This window comes from Lithobates pipiens, unplaced genomic scaffold (assembly GCF_037356315.1).
Source record: "Lithobates pipiens isolate NorthernLeopardFrog02 unplaced genomic scaffold, aLitPip1_a1.2 Scaffold_3, whole genome shotgun sequence".
Classification (NCBI taxonomy): Eukaryota; Metazoa; Chordata; class Amphibia; order Anura; family Ranidae; genus Lithobates; species Lithobates pipiens.
Window position 1 is genome coordinate 72070832 of NW_027507790.1, and position 14941 is coordinate 72085772.

At 38.9% G+C, this 14941-nt stretch overlaps 1 protein-coding gene across 1 annotated transcript in view; it reads right to left on the minus strand.

Annotated features, from left to right (window-relative positions):
* TMEM132C (transmembrane protein 132C) overlaps positions 1-14941 on the minus strand; it is a 774065-nt gene that overhangs the window by 584233 nt on the left and 174891 nt on the right. The gene's annotated exons all lie outside the window — the stretch shown is intronic.

Below are 14941 nucleotides of genomic sequence, written 5' to 3' on the forward strand. Positions count from 1 at the left end.
AGCTAAGTCTGCTGTTTTCCACAAGAACAAACTGCTATGCAGATGTAGCAGGGATGAGACAAACCATTTACCACTGACTGGGTTGTTTACAATGATCAATTTTTATTTATGTAAAGCAGTGGCAGCTGGTGTTTTTTTTTGGGGGGGGGGGGGGGGGGAGACGGCAAGCAACCACTTTCCCCCCAGGGGCATTGTGGTGGGTGGCAGGCAGCGTGGTGCAGTGAGTCTTCTTCTGCATGGCGGCTCCTCCCTTCCTCCTCCTAGGCATCCAATAGGATCCCCTGTCCTTTCAGTCAGTGTCAAAACCCATTTCCTGATTGGCCGGGAGGAGGATCAGTGTTACAACAGAGAATAGTCATTCACTGTTGTAACACACCTGGGTGGGATCGAACCACACTCTCTGCGACCAAAGCCCACCTTATATTGAAGCCTATTAGACCCTCTGCCTCTAATCAGTGCTTCAAAAAAACAGCCCCCCCGCATTGGAATCCATGCGCTGGTGTCCTGAAAGGGGCGGACATGTGGATGGGCGGCACCCGTGCGCCCTTAATGGACGGGCTGCGCCTGATGTAAAGCCTTTATGCCAAAAATGCTGTTACTATAACTGCTTATAAAGTGTTAGCTGGAGTGTAGCTTTAATTTGTTAGTCTATCTAAATCTGCTAGTTTGTCTAACATTCTCCCCAGACCGACAACGCTACTGTCCAAAAGTGCCCTTGTTGCTTTTTCACCCAGAGTGGGTCACTCTAATACAGGAGGTGTGTTACTGGGCTGATTGCCAGGTGGGAACTGAAGAGACAAAGCCTGGAAAAAGAAAATGAATGCAGTCACCACAACTAATGATTAGTAAACAGCAGTATATATTAGTTATATATTAGTATATATTTAGTTTTGGGTTTAATACCAATTTAATAATTAGGATAAAAAATGGTTCTTTAGATAACTGTTTAGACTATTGACTTAACAAAAGATCATTTTATTTGAGTAGTGCTTCACAAAAAAAAAAAAAAAAATGCTCCTGCTGAAAAAAAGTTTATGAAATACCATACTTTATAGGTAGAAAATGAACAAACACGATAAAGTCGCACAATGCTAAAGCCACATGAAGAATAGAACAAAAAACTGTAAAACTGTAATATATTCACATTTTCTAATATTTAACACATTTTTTATTAGAATCTTAAAGTGTTACTAAACCCAGGACCCTGCATTCACTGTATCTGGTCTACCACAGTATACAAAACATGGAAATGCAATAGTTTTAGTAAATATAAACTGCTAAATACCTTTTTTTCATCAGCAGTTAGAGCAGTCTTGTGACTTCTATCAGTGTCTGATTAAAGCTTTTAGGAGGGGCTTTCATTCTGCTTTGATTGTTCTATAAGACTGCAGGGCCCCTGACCCTCTGTGTTTACAGTGCTGTTCGATCACATGCACTCTCCCAAGGAAAAATAAAAACATAAAAACCTATAGCAATACACATCAAACTGAGCATGTGCAGTATGTCCCCTAGCCTCTGTTGTATCAGGAGATGGTTTGGGGACTGTGGAAGAAGAGGATCAGAGAAGATATGATCAAAAAACCTTTTTGCACAATGCAGAGGATTATCCCGTTAGTTTCCACAGTGAGTATAACAAGCATAATTTACTACTTATACAGACTGATTTTACTATTGTGGGTTTAGTAACACTTTAAATGGTTGCTCCACTTTTGTTGAGAAAAAAAAAATCCTCTCAATGTACATTGTAAGGATTTTAACAAACTTTGTTGCAGGGTCCTACCTGTTTCTGCTGGAAGGTGATCTCTTGGTTAGATCATGTTTTCAGCAGTTTCTGAGAGGGAGTGACTTTTTCGTTTCTGATCAGCTGATGTACTTGCAGGCTCTAATGAGGAGAGTGGCAGAATCTGCATTCCTTTAGTGATTACCCCTTTAGGAGCATCTCAGCAAAACTGAAATTTTTGTTGCAGAGGATATATAAAATCTACTGTGTATCTTAGTGCAGACTTCAGGGCATTTAAGCAATCCAATTAAAAAAAGCGGGATATTACATCTCTGGGGGTGTTCCATACACCAGCTGTGTATGGAACATTCCAGGTTGCCTTATTGTACTGAATATTACAGTGCTGCAGATTGAAAAGAAAATAATAATAATAATAATAAAAATAATAATTTGTGATAACAATAATTTATGATATGGCCTGTGTTGCAACTGTATATACTATTTTTTTAAATTATTATTTATGATAATTACCAATTTTTTTCCTGCTAAAGTGGAGTTACTCTTAAATGCATCTTTGCAAGTTCTCAAGGGGCAAATATGTTGTTTTGATCACAAAGTAGACTTTTTTTAGTGGTTGCATTATCTTATGAATGAGCCATTAAAGAGGAAATAGGCTTCGAAAAACACACGTAGGAGATGCTGAGGACTATGGGTTGGAAAAGAAAGGGGCATAGATACAAGAAAGCGGTGTAGGAGAATGACATAGGTGGGACATAAAAAAATGATGCAAAAGGGTGAAGTAAGAGGACAAGATGAGCAGATGACTAGTGGCAGACAGGCAGGAGGAGCAGAGAAGTGAGCTGTAGAACTTAACAACAAGAGGAAAAGGAAGGACCCAAAGAATGACAATGGGGACAAGAGAATGCAGTAACATGTTGTGAGGAATGAAGGAGCTGAAAATAAGCATGTCAGTAATTGGAATGGGGCAAGAATTTACAGAGCACAAAACAGCGTGGGAATAATGGGCAAAGTGAGTGCATAAGTTGACAGCAGACAGAGGATAAAAATGGAGAGTCATAAGGAGAAAGAAGGCTGATGGAGAGCAAGAGCAGAAGACATGTGGCTTCCAAAGACAACAGGTTGGAAGAGATAGGGGAAAAAATAATGAAAATGGGGACTACTGAGAAAAGCAATACCAAAGCAGACGGGAAATAGAAAGGGATGAAAAGACTGGAGGGCAAACAATCAAACAATGCTTATCATACTTGGAGCCTTAAGCCCCATACACACTATCAGTTATTCTGCTGAGTTTTTCCTTCTGATTTACCAAAACCATAAAATATGAGGTCAAACCTTAGGATTTCCAATTTGTATACAATCAGGCAGACCCTTGCACTACATTGTTTTGGTAAATCTGAAGGAAATAATCAGCAGAAAATCTTATAGTGTGTATGGGGCTTTACAATCCAGGTCTCTGGCCTGTCAGAATTGGTATATGTGATACTGGACTAAAATCCCTCTTTATGGCAAAATAATTCAGCATGAAAAATTAGATATTGCATTTTGTCCTTATAACACACAATAATATGGATGGAATAGGGATAGGATAGCAAGGGATAAGATAGGATTTAAAGCATAACATGGCTCCACTTACTATGTTAGCTGGAGAATACACATTATAGTAAAAAGGTGGACAATGTCACATTCTAACTGCCCACTGCTTTCCTTAATTGAATCAGCTTGTTATATTTCTCTATGTGTATGCACAGATAGACATCTTTCGATTCAGTCTTTGATCCATTTCTAATCCATTCTTTTCTTTCTAAAGACTGTAGGGAAATTCAAGCACACTGCAGCATTTAGAATTCTGTCCACATGAATCTGCCTTTTCAAATCTGTGTAGTGACCAGTGAAAAGGCTTCCAGAATAATGAAAGGACTGGAAATGGAATGAAGACTATGTGAACTTGCAAGGGTTGTTTAAAAGCAGGATTAAAGTTAAATAAAAGTAAAGAAGGATAAAACCACAATAAAGTAACATGTGCTTTCTTTCAGTCTTTATCCCTATTTTTTTATGACTAAATATAAGGCCTGTGTGAACATAAACGACAAACTGCATGTCTCTATATCTGATTCCCCAAAAATACATTTGCTGAAAGTTCATATAAGGTCTCAGACCTGGACAAGGGTGTGCATCATGTGTGTCCCGCAGATTCTCAGAGACCTCCGATCACAAAAGCTTCCCCGTGGAGTCACCAAAAAGACTGTAAGATTCATTACAAAGTCAGACACAGTGTTCTACCCCTTCAAGAGTTGAAAAGGCTACGAAATTAGAGCATGGTTGACTAACCCAGAGCCAGATCCTTGTCCCCTTACTCTTAAAATTAGACATGGTTAAGTCCCTGCTTATTTTCCCATAAATGAGTAAAAACTAAAAAGATAGTGGATTATTTAGGTGGGGCTGAGAGTGTTCAGAAGCTTCGACACCACAACTAAGATGTAATAAGTGAAATAACAAATATGATACCGTGTTGTGGTCTTTAATATATTACTTGAATACAGTACACCAGTGCATTCTTTATTCTAGATTCTTTTATAAATAATATATATACATATATATATATATATATATATATATATATATATATATATATATATATATATATATATATATACATATATACATATACACACACATATACACGCGCACACACACACACACACACACACATACATATATATATATATATATATATATATATATATATATATATATATATATATATATATATATATATATATATATATATATCAAAAAGCATATCGTTTTTATTTGTAGCCATTGGGTTTATAAAAGAGCAGTTCAGTAAATTGATTGGAATGCCAGTTAGGTTGCCTAAGCATTTTAGATTTATGTCACAGTGAGACTTGTGTGACAAAGTAAATGTGACTTGCTAGGTGGAGTATTTTATAAAAATACAAATTAATGATGATGATTTACAAAAAAAAAAAAAAAGTTTAAAAGGTAATATAGGCACAGCATACAAGTTCATTTTATGACATCCCCATTGGAATATCAATACAAACAATAGTTAATTTGTTATAACCTAATATAAGCTTACTTGAATTTTTTTTTTTATGTTGCGTGTTCTGCCTATCTGCTTGTTATCATTTTCCACAATTTCCTGGATTCCCTGCATGCTTTGCAGCTTGTCCACTGCTGTTTACTTTCAGTTTCTAAGGACTACAAGCCCCCATGGTACCTTGCGGCCTGCAAGCAGTGATCACTGTACTGACCCCGCCTCCTGAAACTCCTCCTCTCAGCATCTATGTAGTTCAGTAGGCGGCCTCTGTGAAATGAAATTTAAGGAAGTACATGTGTGAGGATCTTCACAAAGCAAGTTTATAAACGTCAAGATCATTCAGATTAACAGGAGTAGACTAGAAATAAGTGAAGTATAATGTGGAAAGGACCAGGATTTAATTATCAGTTTATCTAAAAAAAAAATGTTCCTATTAATTTTATCTGCACATGATTGGGTATTCATAGTAAACACATAGTAAACACAGATCAATTTTGTTTACCTGAACAACCATGACTGCTGAGAAGCCTAGGCTCATTTATAAACAACTAATAAACCAATATGTGCCCCCAAAAAGACACGGAAGCTGATTAACCTCTTGCCACCTGCCCACCATTAAATGATGGAAGAACGGTGCGGCTCTCGTCCCCACACTAGCGCGCCTGTGGGCCGCAGCGCCTTGTTTCTCAGACACGGCGTGAACCTGATCTCAGTAAAGAGCCCATGACGTGGCTCCTTAACCCCCCTGGTGGTATTACCGAGGGGGAAAATTTTGTACAATTAGCGGTAACCCCGAGCCAGACTCGGGACCGCATCGTTGAATCCAGGGAGAGTTTACTCACCTTATCCCCTGGATCGAGCGATGTTCCCCCGCTGTACGAGTGAGCCGTCCTCCGCTCGATCTATCATGGAGCCGAGCTCCGTTCCCTGCAAGCGTTGCGATGCACGAGGACGGAGAACGGCGCCAAATTCAAAAAGTGAAACACACACATTACATACAGTATAATGTAATCTTACAGATTACATTGCTGTATGTAATTATTTCACATCCCCTTTGTCCCTAGTGTTCTGTACAGATCCCTGCATGCAGTTTTATAATATAAAAACTGTTCTTTATGCCTGGAAACTGGAGATTGTCCATAGCAACCAAAACTGTCCCTTTACATCAAAAATGGTTTTAGACCAGCTAGAAAACAGCGATAATAAATTTGAATCACTCGCAGAATTGAGCGAAAGTGAGAAGATCCGTCATCATATATTGAAAAGTAATGACAGTGACAATTCTGAAACTGAGCAAATTTCAGTGTTTTTGATTTGATTACATTATTGAATAATTTGTATTATTGTTATATTATTATTTGGTAGAATTATTTATAGTTATTTATTATATTATAATTTATGATTTGATTTTTCAAACTTTATCATACCCGGGATGTCTACTAGACTCTGGTTTGGACAGATTTAAGTGAGTTATTCCTAAGAATTACAGGACTACAATATAAAATGCCAAATTTCCATGCAAAATAATTGCACCTCTTTCAGCACCTAAAATCTGAAATACCGCCAGAGAGGTTAACCATGTGATACTCCATATTCCCATCGCACACATTCCTGGATAAGCTCTCAAAAGTTTGGGTGCTGCAGCAACAACCAAGCTGGAAACTGGTTCAGAAAGTCACAAAGGACATATTTGCCAGCACACCATGGATCAATGAAGTAGCATCCAAATAGATTGTTTATTGTATGATAACATCACAAGAACAGTACAACGTTTCGGAGTCTCGTCTGACCCCTTCGTCAGGCATATGATAAATGTGGGGTAACAGTGTAAAGTATTTAAATAACTATCAACCAATCAAAAGAGAGCAAGAAACAAAAATCCACCCACCCCTTGACAGGTGTGAAGACACAAGTCCCGCCAAAAGCTTGGTAAGTTAAATTAGGTGTCACAACAGGCTTGTGAAAACAAAAGTTGGCAGGTATTATATTGATATATTTACGAACCTGTGTGTACTGTTATGTAGACATGTGCACTCTGAAATAGTTCTTTTTTGTCTGAAAAATACATTTATTTCAGTTACTCCCGAAATTTGTTTATTTCTTTTTTTGTTAAAAAATGCATTCGTCCGAAAATCCAAATTAATTAAGGTTGAATCTGTCATTGAAGGCTTATGGCGTCTATCGAATGTTCAAAGAAGATTCGACAGAGCAGCTAAACTGTATGATTCCATATAGTTTAGCTGCTCCATCGAATCTTCTTAGAACTTTCGACAGACACCAAAAACCAAAGATTTGACGTTGTATGTTTTTCGCTGCTTTGTCGAATCTTTGTCGTTCATGTTGAATGTATATAGTTCAAACAGAAAATGGACTGGTAATAGTGATCACTGATCAGACAGGTAACAAGATAGGGTATATAGAATCTATATAGAATCTCAATATATAATATAGAATCTATAATAATAAATCCCCCACAACACGGGCAGCCTCTGAGGCTATCACAACACTAGCAACACTAGTATCACTATCAGGTTCACAACACTAACACAATAGCAGCAGATTATTATGAAAAAGTTACGTTGAACTGTAGCTTGCGTCACTATTGTTCTGCTGCTGTGCTTATGCTTAATTGCTAAATAATTTACGTTCTCTGACAAACGGACCAGCTAAGATTGACTGTCTTCTGAAATGATTCAGTGTGTGTCTCTCTCTGCTAGCAATCGTAAGTGAAAGTAAGTTGGCTGTACGTGTGTACTTAGTTCTAGCTATTTTACTGTTCCTCCTCTTTGGTTACAATCAGTCAATAACATTCATCATCATCATTATTTTTATTTTACTTCCCCCACCCAATTCCAGCAGTGATCTTTTCTCTCTATGTCAAGTCTTTTCTCTCTATGTAGAATAATCCTGGACTAATAGAGTTAAGGTTAGGCACATTCGACCACAGGTTCGATGGACACAGATTGTTATTGTCAGCGTCATGTCAAATCTCCTATCTGTATCAAAATATTGTCACAATGAAAACGAAAATAAAGCATTTATTTATGTCGGATCTTTCATTTTTCAGATTCTGCACTTTTGTTATTGTTTGTTAAAACAATAGCGAAAATACCTGAAATTCGGACGAAAATGCATCCGGACGAAAACGAATGCACATGTCTAATGTTATGCAGACCTTCATGTGTGCATCCCTAGTGACAGTCAAAGCAGACTTGATGATCAGGCACATCAGTATATCATGCTTGATCTGTATACAGATCGGTGTCAGTGCAGGCATCCGTGGTTGCTAGGCAGCAGGTTGGATCCAATTGAAACAGCGACCGCGCTGCAGCTGGTGATTGCTAAGCAAGGGGGACGCTGCTGGGCTAGGGCCGCCGATGCCATGGAAACGTGTGACATCAGGGCACCCCACCTATCAAAGCAGATTGCGTCCAATCAAGTGGAGTGAAGGAAACAGTGGGTGTGAAGAGGCATGAGTGAACAGAGAGAAGCAGAGACGCCAGAGCGGGAGTACATACAGGGAAAAAATGAGTGGAAGAGAAAGTCAGGACCAAGGAGTAATGGAGGGCACAGAAAAGTGTAAATAAAGATGAGTAGGAACAGGAAAAGAAAAAGGAACAGAAAAAGAAGGTAATGTAAAACAGAGGGAAGAAAAAAATATATGAAGTGAAAAAGGAAAAGAAAGAAAAAAGGTACAAGCGCAACAAATAAATAGTTAATTAAAAAAAGGATAGAGATGCAAAAAATTAGAGTGAGAAAAGTAGAAGAAATTAGGGAGGAAAAGATAAATCGGCTCTCCTCGCCATAACACTGACAGAGTGTGTGGTGAGGACAGCCGATCAGTGGCATCTCCTCCCAGCGGAGACGAGGATAGATAATCAGGCCACTGACTTTCAGTGTCCTGATTATAGTAAAGACCAATCAGTGCCCATTAGTGATGCCTTTCAGTGCTCATCAGTACTGCCTATCAGTGTCACCTATCCATGCCACATATGAGTGTCCACCGGTGCCACCTATCAGTGCTAATCAATGCCACTTCATCATCGCACATTAGTGAAGAAGAAAAATTACTTATTTACAAAATTTACTGACAGAAACTTAATAAAAAACCCAGCAGTGATTAAATATCACCAAAAGAAAGCTCTATTTGTGTGGAAAAATTATAACAAGTTAATTTGGTTATAGTGTTGCATGACCACACAATTGTCATTCAAAGTATGAGCACTGAAAGCTGAAAATTGGCCTGGACAGGGAGGAGGTGAAAGTGCCCAGTAGGCAAGTGGTTAAGTTGGAAATAGGATAGGTTGTTACAATTTTGAACCCACCAAGAGTTACAATTGTTTTGGCCTAAGCTGGGGAATTTCTCTGAGTTTGATATCCAAGAGTAAAAAAAATATGCCATTCTGAGCAATTGTCCCTCAACAAGTTCCGGTTGTTTTGTTTGTATTTTCTCTTTATTATATTTATTTCTTTACAAAACTTTCTATATGTACCAACTATGATGTGATAGTCTTTATTTTGCTGCATACCTTATGTACAATGCTTGTGCTATTGTTTGTAATGTATATTCTTTTTTTACTACAATGTGCAGTCACTTATTATTCTTGTCAATAAAAAAGTTTGGATAAAAAAAAAAAAAAAAAAGATGATGTGCTGAACATAGTGATGCTACCATTTGTGTCACAGACCTGAAACAAGTGTGTAGCAAGTGAAGTTCATTGCATACATGAAGTGCATTGCATGCTTGCTTCAGATCTGTTACTTTTAAATGGTAAAAACCACATTCAGAATGAGTCTTGGACCAGGTAATGATGCTGGGATCCTAAGGGCGAGCCTTGTACTCCATATTTTTATACTAACTAAATTATTTAATTCTGCAAGGGACTCTTTTTTTAACCCCTCAGTGACTGAGGGCAGAACACATTTGAATTCCTTGGTAATGCCTAAACACAATTTTGCATCTTTGCCATGTGTTAGTAAATCTGTACATTTCATCACAACTACTTTGTATATCCAGGTGAATTATACCTTTTTTTTTTTAGGATAAATTTGGCTTTCTTTTGGTGGTAAATGGCAATGAATATCTCCTGTTTTGTTTTTTGTCCCAGGAAAACTAGCCCAAAATAGTAAAAAAAAAAAAAGTATTAAAAAAAATCAACTGTATATTTCTTGCTATAACCATAATGTACCACCAAAGAATAACCCAAAATAAATTCTCCTGCTCCTTACAATCACAGTGATATCCCATATGTCGACATTTGTCATTTGTACTCGTAGTATGGCCCAGAAACAATGGTGTGTATTTTGCTTTTTTTTTAACCTACCCAAAACACACTGACACTAACTTAATACTTTTTTTTTTAAATCCTACCACTGGTTCAGATTTTTTACTTCAACTTTTGACCCCAACCTTAACCTTTGACCCTTGCCTTGACCCTAATATTAACCCTGGCACTGACCTACATCTAACCTTGATCTAGCTATTTTTTTTTCTTTCTTTTTTTACACACTTTTATTTTTTATCTTCCTCTCCATTCAGAAGAGGAAGTAAACACATGGGTGGGCTGAACAGTGACTGTGATAACCAATCAGAGGCTATCACAGCGATCAAGTGACCCAGAACCAGAAGTCCCAGGTCCCGATCATTAGTATGAGACCCAGGGCTCTCAGTGAGTGCCCAGTTTCTGTGCTGTGAGTGTGCTATATGGTGTGCTCCCAGCGAAAAGAGGTGTGCATATATGCTGCCCAGTGGAAAAAAGCCCAGTTCAGTGAAGCTGCTTATATGCGTCCCCTTGGTGGAAAGGGGTAAAAATAATCGGGCCACATGATTTTAGTTTTCAAAAAAAAAAAACACAAGCTGTGTAGTATGCTCATCCAAACCAATCTATTGAAATCAAACCATTTGTGACCAACTTAAACAGTCAGTCCTACTTTTGCACATTTCAGTGCTGAATATCCCATACATATATTATATCTTTTAACGGCCTCCAGCAGAAAATTTCTTGCAATGATCTTTCCAGTGGTAGCCTTGACTTGTACGTTAGTGAATCAATCCACTCACAGCTGTCAAAAACTGAAATATTTTAACGTTATAGCCTTGATTTTAGAAATGTCAACAGGCCTCATTGTGTGCTGCTCAGTGGAAGATCATTTGTTTTTCAAGTAAGCTATGAATGCTAAAGAACGCTGGAATGTGAACATTTCTTTATTTTGACTGTACAAAATGCATCCTGTTGAATGTTATTAGATTGTGGGGGTTTCTAAAAACAGACTTTGGATGTGTGAGCACATCAGTGTGCTCCAAATTAACCCATAGGCTCTTTTCACACTGGGGCAGTGAAAGCATCGGCAGTAAAGTGCTGCTAGTTTTAGTGGTGCTTTACCACCGCTAGCGGGGTGCTTTTAACCCCTGCTAGCGCTCTAAAGGTGCTTTGCAGGCACTATTTTTTATGCTAAAATGCATGTAAAGCGCCTCAGTGTGAAAGTGGCCTAAGTAATTATTAATCCAATTATTAATACATTATCTAACCTCCAACAAGAATGTAAAGCGATGTGCATTATTTAAGCTTGCTGGTCCGATTATTTTTAATACAAGGATTCAGTGTGCCTTCCTGAACAGAAGCCGTTCCTAGTCTCTAGCCTTACGTGGTTTGGGAACCTGTTGAATTTCCTGCCTCCTGAGTACATGGTGATGTATTTTGGTGATTTGCAATGCAGCACGTTTGCTAACATCTGGCTAACAAACACTGAAAGTCATTGCAACACTCACATTTAATTGGATCTGGAACTGTATGAAGTGCACCTCACTTCTCAAAAAAAAAAATAATAATAATCAGGTCACATTTTAGGAACTAGAAGCAACTGAAGTGACCCAATACCTGGATGCTACCAAGCTCTGAAAAAAGGGGATCCCCCTCACTTTCTATTGCAGTGACACCCTGTCAAAACCTGATAGGCAGGGTGTTCAGGGATTTTTTTCAGTGGGACAGATACAGAAAGCAATATCCTCCATCAAAAACTGTTTTGTTATCGCTTTTTTGAGTTTCCACTTCAGAGCTTTCCCCTCGTTTTCTGTTCTAGTAAAAGTGCACAGCATAAATATGGAGGCATTGGACTGCAATAAAAGCTTCATATTTTCAAACTTCTAGCAGGAAGTGCCAAAGGCTTACCCGTCACAACAGCTGTGGATCCAACCTGGAAATAGATGTTGTTTATTTCTTCATATGTCAGCAAATAAGCATGTTGATCTGTTGATCTCGGCAGAAGTCTAGTGAGTCTATAACTTCCTGTGCACTCTGCCTCTGCTCCCCTTAATGTGTAAATTAAAGGAGTTGTAAAGGCACGAGTTTTTTTTTAATCTTAATGCATTCTATGCATTAAGATAAAAGGCCTTCTGTGTGCAGCAATCCCGTCACACTTACCTGAGGTCCCTCTGTTCAGCAATGTCCACGAGTGTCTCAGCTGTCCGAGATTCTCCCTCCTGATTGTCAAAGTCAGCTAGCCATAGAGAGGGGGCGGGACCGGGACGCCGTGTCCGAATGAACACAGGGAGCTGTAACTCGGCTCAGGTGCCCCCATAGCAAGCTGCTTGCTGTAGGGGCACTCAGCAGGAGGGAGGGGCCATGATCAAAGAAGAGGGACCCAAGAAAAGGAGGATCCAGGCTGCCCTGTGCAAATCCACTGCAACAGAGCAGGTAAGTATAACATGTTCGTTATTTTTATAGGAAAAATATATATATTTACAATCACTTTAAGGCTGTCGGTGTTCTTAAAAGTGTTGTTCCCCATCATCCTCCAAACTATGCTGCAAAGCCTTCATAAAAGCCTTTTATTATTTGCTCCAGTGCAGTCATGTGATTGAGAAGCAGTGGCTCCCTGTTTCAAGGAGTACTCACCCTTTACATCACCCATTCCCTCCCAATGCCCATCTGTAGTTAACCTTTACTTATTTGATATTTTTCAGTCAAAATGAGGAGCAAGCAGCCTAGAATGACAACAGTGCTCCCCTATAGATACAGTGTAGTTAGTTGTCACCCTAAGACAGGAAGGGATTGGCAAGATGACCAGGTGAAAATGGAAAAAAAAAAAAGGGAAAAAAAAATTGCATAAAGGTAGTCTCAGTTTTTGAATTGAGAAAATAGAACACGTGCTAGCCAATGTCCCCTTTTACATTTTTCAAGCCCATGTCTCTGGATTCAATGTGCAGTACAACTCTACCATGATATGTTGCATCATTGTTGGAAAATGCTGTTTTTGACCATTAGACACAAACAAACAAGCAAATATAAAACACTATAAATTTAGCATTGTTTTTTAAAGTCGCTTTGAGGCAGCAAGTATCTCAGTGGAAACAAGTGGTCTTCAGCCACTCCTTTGTGACCTTCTTGGTTAAAGTAATTTTCTACTTGGCCTCTCTTAATGGCTGAGTTCACCCTGATACTATCATAGTTTAATTTCACAATGTAAGGAACAACATCAACACTGGAGCTAAAGTAGTAACAAAGCTTTTACAAATAAAGGCACTATGTACTTCTTTACCAACATCTCCAATGCTAGAATTGCACTCTCATTGGGTTATTAAATAATATTTTTCGAGTAACAAAAAAGCTGAATAAAGTCAAGCATTGCAGCCAATCAAAATCCACCATGTACATGAATCAGCAAAACTATTTTTTTTTGTTCTGGATAGAGTGGTGAGAGGTTTTTGTTGTCTGTGTTTCTGCTGATTCACCCTCTTTATTTGTCCTGGTGACCATTTTCAGTGAAACAGAAGGGGATGGTAAAATCCAAAATTTAGACAATGTCACTAAGGATAAGATTTTGCTTCAGCCTGTATACAGGTTTGAACTGTTGCAACTTTGCGGTTTTGTTTATTACTCAGATGGCATAAGCCGAACATCATATATAGTAGCATTTTATTCTTGCGTTACGATATATGACAGCTTCCTGTCAATCGTTGTTAAAGAAACAGTGGGTGCTGGCATCTGCCATGTCCTTAACAACCAGCGACGTCCCCCGGCCCCCTTAATTTGCTTTCTGGGAATCTCTGCCTAATAAATAAAAAAGGGGCAGAGATAAAGCGGACATCACGGCCACATGCCCCTACTTGGACAATGACATTGATCAAATATACCCATGCATAACATTGATTTGTTTACTTTAAGGACAGGGAGATGTCTCTCAGGGGTAAAGGAGCGTGGGGTGTGGATTGTGTTGGTGGTTGGTGGCAAGGTTCAGTAGGTGTCACTCTCTAAGATTTACATGGATCTGCACTGCTAGACAACTTTATGGCTTTAATTGATTTACATCATGGGTCCTGTGAAAAACTTTGTTTTTTGATTTTTAATTTTTTTTGTTTGAATGAGTGGAGGAACTATGTACTCCTAATTCACTCACATGGAGACAGTATTTGTGTATCTGTGGCCCCCTTGTTGTTAAAAGGGGCTTCTGATAACCACTGTTAATTCTGACATCAAATTTCAATATAGTCTTTTGACTAAAATGGCAGTTTAAGTCATATTTTAGTCATCTGAATTGTTTGAGTTTTAGTCGATTAAAATCCTCAGTACATTATAGTCGACTAAAATCACCAGTACCCACCTGAACTTCCTCTTTCCTCAGAGCCTTGTCTGTCTGTTAAAGCCCTAGCCCCCTGACTATCAGCAAGCTCTATTGTCTGCCTGTTGCCTGGGAGTTTTGGAACAATGCCCTGCAAACCACAGAAGAGGAACTCCTCCGTTGGCTTGGTGTCTGACTGGATGTGATGTGGTCCCCTCCCAGAAAGGTAGCAGTGCTTAGCATTATGTAAAATAACAGCCTCCCTAGACCATCCAGTTCTCTGCCCTGTGCACTCCCTCACACCCATTTACCTCCCCATCCCTACTTGCAGGCCACCTCCCAATCCCCAAAGTATAATGCACCCTACCTTGTGTACTCCCTCACTCCCATTTACATCCCCATGATTAAGCTCCAAGGGGTGGGGCAAAGTGCATTGGGGTATAGCCTGGCTGGAGTCCGGACTGAGGCTGCCATTCTTCTCACTTCGTGCACATGGGTCTGCTTCATGAAGTGAAGCTTATGGATCTTTTTAATTTGACATAGGATGAGCTCCCTGTCCCTGCTTGCACACAGCGGTCTGG